The sequence below is a fragment of the Pyxicephalus adspersus genome, chromosome 2 (assembly GCF_032062135.1).
Source record: "Pyxicephalus adspersus chromosome 2, UCB_Pads_2.0, whole genome shotgun sequence".
NCBI classification, from domain to species: Eukaryota; Metazoa; Chordata; class Amphibia; order Anura; family Pyxicephalidae; genus Pyxicephalus; species Pyxicephalus adspersus.
The window spans coordinates 62755719-62766208 of record NC_092859.1 but is presented as its reverse complement, the minus strand read 5'-3'; the positions used below and the strand labels follow the sequence as shown (position 1 = coordinate 62766208).

The 10490-nt window shown below is 43.2% G+C and overlaps 1 pseudogene; it reads right to left on the bottom strand.

Annotated features, from left to right (window-relative positions):
- Positions 1-9301: 9301 nt before the first annotated feature.
- Positions 9302-9809, bottom strand: LOC140322032 (eukaryotic translation initiation factor 5A-1-like; annotated as a pseudogene).
- Between the last annotated feature and the right edge of the window lie 681 nt (positions 9810-10490).

Below are 10490 nucleotides of genomic sequence, written 5' to 3'. Positions count from 1 at the left end.
GTGAGGCGGGTGTACGCGCATACTCGAGTCCGGACCGCGGTAATCCGCGATCGCTGGCCGCGCGTACGTTCGCGCTTCCAGCGATCGCGGATTTCAATGATGAATCAGGGGCATTAGCTGGAAAGTGACACATTTATTTGAATGTTTAACTAAGGGATATAACCTGGCCATATCTATATTTTGAATTATGTTCATAAGTTTTGCACAAACCAAAAATATCAACACGATTATCCATTTACATTTACTTAGTTGCTTTCCGCTTTTCCTCCACACAGCAAAACATGCACAGGGTGCCAATGAAGCCACAGGACAGGAAGGGAAAGAAGAGTCATAGGCAATGCACTTTATCTTTACCTGCCATCATTTTCATTGTATATTAAATTGGTCACTCCTCCTCCTAATTTTTTAAAAAAACGATCAGTTTAATGTTCATGTATTGTAGACTATTTGATTTGTGCTTTCTGTCATATGCAACAATATAATATCTCCCATCCACCATTTATGTGTATTTCAATTATTCTGTGAACCAATTTGTAGTTCATATCTCAATCACCCACGGTGTGTGCTAGACCAGATCTAAATACTTCATAATAAACCCCTTTAATATACCCAATTTTTACTTCACCACAATGATGAACCCTTGGTGTGTATTTAATTTCTACCCTTAGTGCCTTTATATATCTATATAAACTTTATCTTACCAATTGAATAACATGTCTTCAAAGTTTTTTCTGTCCTCCAACATACTACACAACCACCACTGGCTATTAAGGCAAAATAAATTGAATCTTCTTCCTATATATCAAATTTCTCAATTTTCCAAATATCAACCATTGGATAATCATAATCAGCACGTTCCTACCCTAGCTGCAATAGACTCAGATTTCCCAATTCCTTTGCACATCAGCTTATTAAAATGTCTGGAAACCCTGAACCGTGCCAGTTCAGTTGTTCGGTTCCTGAACAATGCCAGTTTAAAGGTATAGCATTGTTGGAGCCATTGCATGTTTTTGTAACAGATTTTAGTTCTGCTTTACGTTAAGGTTTCCTTCAGCATCTATAACTTTCTGAGTTGCTTTTTTTTTTATCAGTAAAGCCACCTATTAGATAAAATAACAAATAGAGAGGCTTGTACAAAGCGTATTTTTTTAATCTCAGCTAAATGAGATTGGCATATCTTTTGTTATTTTAGGATTTCATGCGTCAGATGATTTTTACCTGATACAAACAGTAGGGCTCATGTTGGGCGAGAATCTGTCATGTGTACAGAGGTTGCCTTATGTTGGTAATGGATTTGTCCTGGCGGATCTATGAACAACAGACGATGAACGACCACAATGGAAGTGAGGGTTGAAGATGGGGTTGCAGCAGGCTCGTCCTTCCCTCCCTATAGGACAGAACAGGGCAGTGTGTACAGCGCTCATTCATGAACAAACATGAAAGATTATTCCAGCAAAAAGAATTGAGCGTGTGTACATTACCTAAATCCTGAAATTTAAAAGAGATAGAAGTTCTCCAATGTGTTATTATTTGGCTGTGTTCAGTTGTGTTATTCCTTTGACAGAGGCAAGAAGTAAATTAAAGTGAAAATAAAATCTAAAATAAAAGAAAAAAACAGGTAACAGGTGGGTTCTTTATTTCAGAAGGGACAGGGGATGACTCTTCTGCAATAAAATAAACTCACCTGTCTGATTTTATAACTAATAATTTTATAACAAACCTCATCTCTCCTTTCTTCTGGCGCTAGCAGACTTGGCAAGAGGTCAGGTGTGTCCATGTGGAAATGAAACTGAAAACCAGCTTCTGTGAAAGTAATGCATACAGCGGGCTTCAATTGTTGTATAAAAATAGCTCTTTCATTTTGTATATAAATGCCAGTGTCATGATAAAAAAAGTCAAAGCAGGGCAGCAGCCTCGGCCATGCTGCCTGCTGCAGCGGAGTCTCCCCCGCCGGCTGTGATCCCCAGGGACGCTGCGGGCTTGCTGGAAAGGTAAGTTCCTTACACTACCCCCTTCAGGAGGGGCCTCAGGACCCTCATGTCGGGGTTTCCCTGGGTAATCCCGGTGAAATTCTGACACAAGTTCCTCCGCATGCACACGGTAGGCTGGCACCCAGCATCTCTCCTCTGGTCCAAAACCCTTCCAATCAATGAGATACTGCAGAGAGTTACGCACCTTACGAGAGTCCAGGATCCTCTCAACTTCATATTCGGATGCTCCCTGCACCTCAATTGGTGGAGGAGGATCTGAAAGGGGAGCAGAGTCGGCAGCAGATTTTATTAAAGAGACATGGAAGGTGTCTACCCCCTCAAAGAACTGGGAAGGTTGACTCTATAAGTCACTTTATGAATCTTTTCCGATATTGAGAACGGGCCGATAAACTTGGGTCCTAACTTGGCTGAGGGTTGGCGGAGGGGAATATTGTGGGTAGACACCCAAACCAGATCACCGGGTTGGAACTGGGGCTCAGGGGATCTATGGCGATCTGCAATCCTCTTCTGCTGGGTTACTGCCTCTCTAAGATTACTCTGGACCTGTTTCCAAACATATTGAAAACATTCTACCCAATCGTTAAGGACAGGAAGATCAGAGGGTGGACCTGACAGAGAGGACACTTTGGGACTCCGACCCCTGACACACATAAACAGGGATTGTTATAAGCCACCTCCGCAAAGGGGAAATAGTCAGCCCATCTCTCCTGGCAACCAGATACAAAGCTCCGGAGATATTGTTCCAATGATTGGTTAGTCAGTTCGGTCTTGCTATTCGTCTTGGGGTGGAACCCCGACGAAAAGGAGAGCTCGATGTCCAGTTAGCCACAGAACTCCCTCCAGAACTGAGACACAAACTGAACCACACGGTCTGAAACAATGTTCTCGGGAGACCCATGTAGGCGGAACTACCACTACCATCTACCACTACCCAGATCACCGTAAACCCTAAGGACCCCGGAAGGTCCGTGATGAAGTCCATGGATATGTGGGTCCATGGAGCAGCAGGAATGGGCAGAGGAAGCAGAGTGCCGGAGGGAGCGGCACAAGAAGACTTACTCCAAGCACAAACTGGGCATGCACGAACATAGGATTCGACATCCACTGACATGTGAGGCCACCAAACGTGTCTTTTTAGTAAATCTAGGGATTTCTTAATTACTGGGTGGCCAGCAGTCTTAGTATCATGTAGCTGTTGGATAACCTTCAGGCGAAGATGGAGAAAACATACAGCCACCCTTCAGGTTTTGCAGGGGGGTAGTCGGTCTGGTGGGGGGCTAAGAGGTCCATCAGATTCTCTAAAATTAGTGGGGTCTGTATGGCTGACACCAAACATTGGGGGGACAAAATGGGGCTGGGGCAAGGATCCGGAAGGGAAGCTGCCTCTGGGAAGCAAAGGGACAAGGCATCAGCCTTTACGTTTTTTGAACCTGGCTTGTAGGTAATTTGAAAATTGAACCTCATAAAAAACAGGGCCCAACAGGCTTTTTGGGAGTTGAGACATTTAGCCCCTTCAATGTACTCCAGGTTTCTATGGTCAGTATAGACCGTTATGGGATGTTCTGCCCCTTCCAGCCAATGCCTCCATTCCTCAAAAGCCCATTTTACTGCCAGAAAATCCCTAGTTGCCCACGATGTATTTGCTCTCAGCTCCTGAGAACTTACGGGAGAAGAAGGCACAGGGGTGCAATCTCTCCGGTTCTCCAGAGTACTGGGAGAGGACTGCTCCCACGCCAACTTCCCAAGCATCCACTTCTAAAATAAATGGAAGAGTGGGCACTAGATGCACCAATATGGGTGTACTGCAGAAAGCCCTTTTCAGCGCTTTGAAGGCTTCCGGAGTCCACCTTGAGGAGTCCTCCCCTTTCCTAGTGAGGTTCATCAGAGGGTGGACAATGGACGAGAAGTTTTGTATGAACTACCTATAGAAGTTTGCGAAACCTAAAAAGCGCTTTAGGCCCTTGAGGTCAGTGGGTTGCGTCCATTTCAGAACTGCTGAGACCTTGGTCGGATCCATGGCCAACACGTGATCCGACAGAATATACACTAAGAAAGCAACCTCATGTACCTCGAAGGCGCACTTCTCCAATTTTGCATAGAGGCAGTTTTCTCAGAGCTTCTGGAGGACCTGGCGTACTTGTGCGCTGTGGAGGAGAAGATTGGATGAATAAACCAAAATATTATCAAGATACACAATCACAAATTTTCCCAGAAATTCTCGGAACACATCATTTACAAATTCCTGGAAGACTGCCGGGGCATTTGTCATGGATAATGGGGAAGGGAGAAAAACAGAAGGATAAATTCAAGGGACTAGGCCTTCAAAGGCTAGGGAGAAGGAAACAGTCACCCCCTACACCCCCGTACACCCTAACCTAGCCCTGACTCCTGACCGTATGAATATCCCCTGAAGGTGGGAATATTCATACACTGGAACCTAGGCCCTAGTAGCCCTGAATTGCCCTAGGAATAGTGACTGGGCTTGAGACTACTGGTTCCTTCCCTGATGAAACAACCAGCGTCTCCCTGAGGCCTAGTAACAACAAAACACCACAAGTAGTTCAACTTATCCTAAATAGCAAATGGAGGAGCGAGAACCCTAAAGAGGACAACACACCAGCTTTTCACATCCCAGAGCAGTAATGACCACCAGATGCAGCTGATACAAGGGGTGTGGTCATTATAAACAACAACACAGAAACAAGTAAAAACAAAGAGACTGTCAGATCTTCTAACCTCAGTCACAGACCAAAAGGCATTACTAGGTATTCGAAATGCCCATCCCTGGTGTTAAAGGCATTACAGTCTTCCATTCATCGCCCTTTATAATGCATATATGCGGGGTTTTTTTACCATCCTGATCACAATAAGGCAGATCACTTCCTTATGGGAGGCCCCCACGATTAAGTGCACTTTTGGGGTAATAGGGGTAAGACCCTGTTGAAGGGGGGTGCCATCGATGGCGGCCAAGGACAATTCAGGCCCAGGAGTGGTGACAGGTATTCCCAGTTCAGAGGCAACATCTAGGTACAGTAGGTTACCAACTGCCCCGGGGTCAAGAAAAGCCATGACTTGGCGGGACTTCCCAGGATATGGTAGCCGGAACTAATATACGCTGTGGAGACCGGGCCAACGGGTCTGGGAAGCTCCCTTCTGCACCCCCAATACACAATACTACAATTTCTCGGGTAACGGAATCAAAGTTTCCACTGGCACCGCTGGGCTTGACACATTTGGACCCGTGTCTTGCCTTGGGAGTGACCGTAATTCACCTGCCATTTCCAGGAGGCACCCACAAACCTTCGTAAGTTCCTGTAGGCCCCGCCGGATTTCCTCCATTCGGGCTGGGTGGTTTGTGAGTGGCCCGCTATATTGTAATGCGCCTAGGCACACAAACCACAGCCAATTCCAAGAATCCTTTTGTCAAGCTTTATTGTCGTCATAAAACAAGGCACGGGTTAATCACAGATGATCAGTCCCATAAGCGTGGTACAGAAGGGTAAGGCAAAGTCAGGTCAGGAACAATCCAAGGTCAGGGCAGGCAGCAAACAAGAGTAGTCACAAACAATCCAAGGTCAGGGCAGGCAGAGTTCAGGCAGAATCAGGTATCAGACCGGGTTGCTATTGGTAACGACACAACAGGGTATTATGAACCAACACAGAGGACGCACACTGTACACACAGAGGCTTATAGCGGGCAATGGTGTTCAGGACAGGTTCTCCTTAAATGGCCAGAGTGCCCAATGACCTTGCGCCGCCTGGCGCCATTTGATTGGAGGATAACTGAATCTCCTGCAGCCGATTGGCCCCAGGGAATTCAAACTAACTATGTCCCGCCCCGCAGCGAGGCAGCTGAGTGCCTTGCCCCCGGGGGGTACAAGAGGCACGCGTGGTAGCATGCGCACCTCTTCCCACAGCACCCCTGGGACGTGCCCTACTTTGCACATCTGCAGGAGTGCTGAGAACAAGACTTTCTCTGTTCACGTTCATAGGGATGCTGGAGATGCTGCCTGGCTGAACAGTAGTTCGGCTAGAATGGATCCCTCCACCTGCAGGGAGAGACACACTGCGAGCAAGGCAACAGCCTTGGCCGCGCTGCCTCCTGCAGCAGCGTCTCCCTCGCCGGCTGTGATCCCCAGGGACACCACGCGCTCACTGGAAAGGTAAGTTCCTTACATTTCCCCATTAAGATCTAGGAGTACAAAGGACATTCTCTATTGACAGATTTGCCAATCCTTGCTTCTCAAGGTGTACCCATAGTGGTATCTTATCCTGTTCATGATACATTATTAATGGAGTGATTTGGGCTGCTACATAATATTAGTATAGTTGTGGTACATATGTTAACATTTTCTATTGTAAGGTGTCCAATATCTTCTGGGGAATTTTTACTGGTAGGACTCACACTAAATACAAAACTTTGGGCATCTCCCACTTTTACCCCATCAATATCCTGATGATTATGTATAGCCTGTGCTAATGGTTCAATTGCTAAAGCAAATAATATTGGTGAAAGTGGGCATCCTTGTCTTGTACCTCTATTTATATAAAAATAGGGAGAGCGATACCCCATATATTGTATGGCTTTAGGTGTTGCATATAACAACCTGACCCATTTACAAATGGGGACCAAATCCCAAATACCTCAATAATCGCATCAGATATGGCCACAGCACCAAATCAAATGCCTTTTTAATGTCTAGACTCAAAAACATAGCTGGTTGTTTATGCTTCTCTTATTTGTAGTTTCACTTGGTTTCCACTAAGAGTAGTTCAGTGTTTAGTTAAAAAAGGGGGCTTGGGGTACAAAGAAGAAAATTTTACATAAACTGCATCTTGATCTGACCACAAAATTGCCTCAATAGTACTAGAATACACTAAAGGAAGATTTTTGAAACAAAAATATGATCTATGATCTCTGAGCTTGCGATGGGGGAGTGGGCGGGCTGTGTCACTGCACACAACCCGCCCACTCTCCCATCGCAGGCTCAGATCTGAGAACGTGTTCTGCGGCTCTGGCCGATGCGCCCCCTTGGTGGGGTTCTTCTCCAGACCCTGCTCTGGGTGGCACCGGCCAGAGCCGCGATACAGATGGATACAGATAGTTTGCTCCTTTTTTTTTTTTTTTTCAGAAATCACCTATATTTTAAACTTTAGGGGCAAAGATTTAGATTTAGGTTTTTTTTTCCTCCTAAAAATTGCAATGTCTTGGCTAAAGCATGCAGACAAACTATAGACATTAAAGAACTAGAAAACGTTTGCAAAAGCACAAAACTCCCAGCATTCTCCACCCTTTGTTATCTCCTGCCATACTACTTACTTTACACACAAAAACTTCTAAAGATAAATGCTGCCATCTATAACATATAGGCAATAAAGAATTTTTGGGACAGACAAATCTTACTGCAAACATTAGATGTATACTACAAGCATAGCAATCCTGTGTATACTAGGAGCAAGGGATGTGTTGTGTGAAATTGTTGCATTTATTGCTCAATGCTTAATTGTTCACCAGTCCATGTCCTTTTAAAGTAAAAAATGCCCCAATGCTGTTTTAGTGCTATGTACATCTGAGCCAGATCAACAAACAAGTTACTGATGCATAATGTATCCTCATGCACATGCATTTAAAATGCCATGAAGACTTTGGAGCAAAGTGTGCAATAGCAACTCCCTCCAAAGTTACTTCTGTAAGGGGCACAAAGGCAGAACAGATCCAGCTTTTCTGGTAATGCAAATATGGCTGTGAGACCCAACTTAAGGTTCACAACTTGTGTTCCTTTGCAGCAGTACTCAAGACATGAAGGCTAGGTACATTGCAACCAATACCAGGTGCAAAAAATTAACATCATGATCTAAAAAACAGCCGTTGTTAAAGTGTCTGAAGAATGGTCTCACTGTATATTGCCTAATATTACTCAGATCCTTACTTGGAGGTTTGGATATAAAATTTCCCCCAGACACATAGATATAGACCTATAGTGTTCATTATCAATGAGATGCATTGCTTTTACATGACAGATTTGAAGGGCATTCCAGGAAGGGCAGCAACAACATTTTGACTTAAGTAGTTAAGTCAGCATCCCAGTAGTGGTATTTACTCATATGGATTCAAGTGTATTCTGTTAGCTGTATTTATTTCTGCAGTACCGAGCAATACATTGGAAACCTTTTGTGTTTTGTGTGCACGAGGCCAGATCTGCATTTCGGAATACAGCAAGATGCTGTAAATAGCTTGCCATCTTTGAGGCAATTTTTGTGTGTATAATGTTGTAGGACAGATAAGACAAGTAAAGGAGGCACAAGACAATCTTTATATACATAGTTAGTCCAAAGGAAAGTAACATTTCAGGTTTGTGCAATGATGATCATGACTTCATATCTATATGATCATATGTGCACATGACAACTAGTAGCTCAGTGTCTACTAGTTTAGAGTTGCTAATTCATACTGAGGAAAAAACTAATCCAAAAAACAAGCATCGACATTCTGAAATTGCCCATTAGACAAGATTCCCATTACTGGCAGTTTTAAGCCAAGCAAGATGAGCACTTGGATCCAATTTCCAGTATTCATATTTGTGCTACAGAAAAGTAGATTCCCAATATTTAAAAGAAATCACACTGGAAGCACTGCAAACCAATTCATGGGAAGGCCTTTACTCTGTTTAATATTTCAAGATAAATACAATAAAAGAAAAACGCAAATGAACTGCATTTTCTATTTTTATTTCTTTTTAGTCGGATGACAAAGGCCTCGAGTGAAAATCTGAAGCATTTATAACTCTAATCCTCATTTTGTGCCATGTATGCCTGCTGTGTAGAATCACCCAACATACCATGTGCCTGTGGGCAGGCTTTGGACACCATTTTGATAATGTTACTATATGGAAGCCAACATGTTGGCAGAAGAGCAGAGGTAATTTACTTGCACATGGCCACCAGGAGTAAGTAGCTTTATTCTTAAAGAAGGAGCAAAAGGATTGTGCATTAACTGGCAATTCTAAATCACTTTAACTTCTGAATTGTCCCCAAGTAACGCATTTGGAGTCCCAAATGCCTAAACATGCAAAAAAAAATTTTGCTTCATAAGCAGGATACAAAGTTGCCATTACATTACACTAAAATTACCTTTATCATTAAGATTTTTGACCCATTAGAGGTCTGATCTAATGTATGCATCACATATAAACAGATTGATCTGTTTATTTGGACCCAACAAATGTTAAAGGTAACTTAAGCACTGAAGTTTAAAACCACAGAGATTTTGGAATCTGACAGTTTACCTGCAAAACCAATTTTAGTGAGGTTTTTGTGAAGGCCATAGCTTTGGTGACAATCAGAACCAAATTTAAGATCTGTGGTTAATCTTGACCTGAGCAGAAAGCTCGAGCCGTGGGATCCTTGTTTATTTGGTCATGGCCTTGATGGCTACTGCACATTCTTCCTCCATTGCGTACAAAACAGAGATCATGATCTCACCACCAGCCTCGTATCTAGACTCCATTTCCACTCCTAGGTCACCTTCTGGCAGCTTGAGATCATCACGTACGTCAGGAACAGGTATCCATCAGTAATGGCAATAAGCTGGTAATCATTTTTCTTTTATCTTCATACTTCTTACCAGTTAAGATATCAATACCAACAAGGTGAACCCTGGCGTGACTGTGCTTGCCAGTCTTGGAAGTTGACACTTCAACGATTTTGCAGGGACGTGACTTCAGAACCACAAACCTGTTCTTACGCAGGATAGAGCACTGCATGGGGAAGGTGGCAGAAGGTAGCATCTCCAGTGTGGAAATCAATGTCCTCTGACATGTTGGTGGGTGTCTACGTTTACTTCTAACAAAAAAGGCGATGGTTCGCTCTTTTTTATCTATTATAGGTATTAGAGGGATGTTTGAGTCACCACATACAAATCAAAAATCCCTGTGCTTGCCTTTGTAGCATCTGGAACAAATGAAAATAAAATGGTGCTTGATTTTCATTAGGTGCATAATAGGTAGCTATAGTTACTCCTATATCATTGAGGTAGCCTATAAAAATAAGGTATCTACCCTCAGGATCCACAGATTTTTGGTTTTAATACAAATGGCACTTCTCTTCTAAAGCCTACAAAAACTCCTCTACGTCTATAAGAAGTTAGCCGTGTACACTGTTGGATAGGTGGTATGGAAATACTTAGGACAGGAAGATGAAGAAAAATTTGCCCCCTGCAACATAGTACATCTACTTTCTGGGTGTGAAATTAACGAAAGGCCCTAGTACGTCTCATTGGGGAATTAAATCTCTGCACATTTAAGGAGATAATTGATATCGTCATTCACATTTTGTTGTTGGTATGTCTTGATCTTGCCCTAAGAAAATTACTACCCTAAGAAAATATTACAAAAGTATATCATTCCTTAATTTTTTGTCGTTCAAAGATAAGAAGGGAAAAAAAACACAACAAAGAAAAAAAAAGAAAAAATTGCACGAGGGGGGACACAAAGGAGTCTA